At 37.4% G+C, this 2,559-nt stretch overlaps 1 pseudogene; it reads left to right on the top strand.

Moving 5' to 3' along the window:
- The first annotated feature begins 1,164 nt into the window (after window positions 1–1,164).
- Window positions 1,165–2,559, top strand: part of LOC140856344 (IQ domain-containing protein IQM1-like) — a 3,327-nt pseudogene continuing 1,932 nt past the window's right edge.

Here is a 2,559-nt window from a genome sequence, read left to right as displayed (position 1 = left end):
TCCCATGTTTGTTTTCCTCTGTGGTATTTGCTTTTGAAATGATTATATTTGGCACCATTGATCGCCGAGTCTTTGATATGGAAAATTCAAAATTACGATCTCCAATAATGCCTGTTTTGCTTTTGGCACCATTGATCTCCGAGTCTTTGATATGGAAAATTCAAAATTATGATATCCAGTAATGCCTCTTTTTGGGTAAGAATTTGGTTTTCTTGATAGCTTTGGATGGATTGTGGTGAAAAGATTCATGATTTTATGGATTGGATGAGAAGGGGGTTTCTGGTTTAGAATTGATCATAGATTCCATCAAGCTAAATCCATATCTGCTCATGAACTAAATGTTTCAGATGTTTTCATTACTCTTCGAGAAAGAGATGTTGTGTGTGTTTATCAATGCCTATTACGACCATTATCTGTTACCTATTGTCTTCTGTAAAGAAAATGGTTAAAATCAGTCCTGTTTGAGATGCAAGAACTACCGATGCTGATTAGGTTTGCGCCATCTGTAGAGAAATTCTGTGTGCCCATGAATGCCTTATAAAAGCAGCAATCCAGCCATAAAATAGGATCACCATCTTAGTGGTTGACGCCAGTTTTATAGAGCTGTCTGTCTAATGGGTTCAATTGTCATCTAATATAGAATGCTTCTCAATGATGTCCAATTGCTACTGAACTTGCATCGCATGAACTGGAAGTTTATAAATTAATGGAGATTACTGGCATGATAATCATCTATTTAATTCTGCCTGACTGTTTCTTATCTTAATTGTTTCATCTGTTGACTGAAACTTCCAACTTCTTAACAGAATTTATTACTTTCTGGACATTGGATTAAGCTATTCTTCTGAAAACTCATATACAATCGAGGCATTGATTTAACTTATGCTGGAGTTATTGAAACTTGGTGATTTGACATTATAGCTATATTTGGCAGGTTAGATCTTTTGATTTCAACGTCAAGAATCTAAGAGCTGGGGTCACTTCTATGGGCATATCTCTCTCGTTGCCTTCTTGGACATGAGTTGAGGTTATGAGGAGCACAATCATGGGTTTGACAAGAGAAGCAGAAGATATTTTGGCGAGATCTTTTATCATTGGTGAGAAGGATATCAAGATGACTTTGAGATCAGGCAGTTCAAGAGAAGTTATTCAGGAACCAGAGGACAAGTGATGGTTCCTGTAAAGCCGTCTTAAAAGAGTCATTAAGCTTTAAAAATTGGGAATATGAGAAAACTAAGCTGGAAACCACTGCTGCTTCTGAGGTTCAGGACTCTGAAAATTGTAAGGTGGAACCTAGTTCTATGAAGAGCACAAGGGATGGTAAAGTTGCTGGACTGAACCCACCAATGTGCTCACCAAGGCCAAAGTGCGAGCTTCATGCCGCAGCTGTTAAGCTTCAAAAAGTATATAAGAGTTACCGAACTCGTAGAAATCTGGCAGATTGTGCAGTTGTTGTTGAGGAATTATGGTTAGTGTCTGGATTTCTGTTCTTGATTACAATTATCGTACTGATTTATCATCAAATACCAATTATCAACAAATCTTTGGTCTCATTGCAACTGCAGGTGGAAGGCATTGGATTTTGCATCCCTCAAGCATAGCTCAGTTTCATTTTTTGATGTTAAAAAACCAGAAACAGCTGTTTCACGCTGGGCAAGGGCACGAACAAGGCAGCCAAGGTAATATTAATGGGGTTAAGATTTTGATAACGATGAACGAGTTACAATGAGTTTGCAGATGATTAAAGTTTGTCTCTTCGGAATAGCTGTAACTGTTGATTTTCTTTTTCTGCAGGTTGGTAAGGGTTTGTCCAAAAACAGTAAGGCTCAAAAGCTGCATTGCGACACTGGCTTGAAGCAGTATTCATTTTCCTATAATGAAATTTCATGTTATTTCTGTCAAAATATCAAGTCCCAAACGACCATCATAACACGTAGACACACCCAACTATTACATCTATGTATGCATAGCATAGAGGATTTATCTTTATAGATGCATTAAGAAATAAACCAAATAAGAGAAAAGGAAAATGGAGGAACATGAAGGATCTTCTCTCACCAGATCAAATAAATAGTAGAGATAAGATGCTGTAAATTGTAGGACTACATTTTGAGGTATACCTGATGGTTAATCATCTGTCCTCATTGTTTTTCCTCTATCATGCTGTACAGATTGATCCGCGCCATAGATATGGGCATAATCTGCATTGCTACTATGATGTCTGGTTTGAGAGTGAGAGTACACAGCCATTCTTCTACTGGTAAGTGTATCTCATTCACACTGCTGTTTCCTGTTGTTATTGTTGTAGTTGTAGTAGTATTTGTTGTTGCTGTTTTGAAATCAGCGCATCTTAGACACATGCACCAATGTTCTTTGTGGGTGAAAATGAAGGTTGGATGTTGGTGAAGGCAAGGAAGTGAATCTTGAAAAGTGCCAAGAAATAAACTTCAACAGCAATGCATCAAATACCTTGGACCGGTATAAGCTTTAATTCTCAACCAATTGAAAATTTAAATCAGGACCTCAGCTAATCAGAAATTAATCTGTGTGTGTTTTAGT

This window comes from Elaeis guineensis, chromosome 3 (assembly GCF_000442705.2).
Source record: "Elaeis guineensis isolate ETL-2024a chromosome 3, EG11, whole genome shotgun sequence".
Classification (NCBI taxonomy): Eukaryota; Viridiplantae; Streptophyta; class Magnoliopsida; order Arecales; family Arecaceae; genus Elaeis; species Elaeis guineensis.
This window is presented reverse-complemented; position numbering and strand designations above follow the sequence as displayed.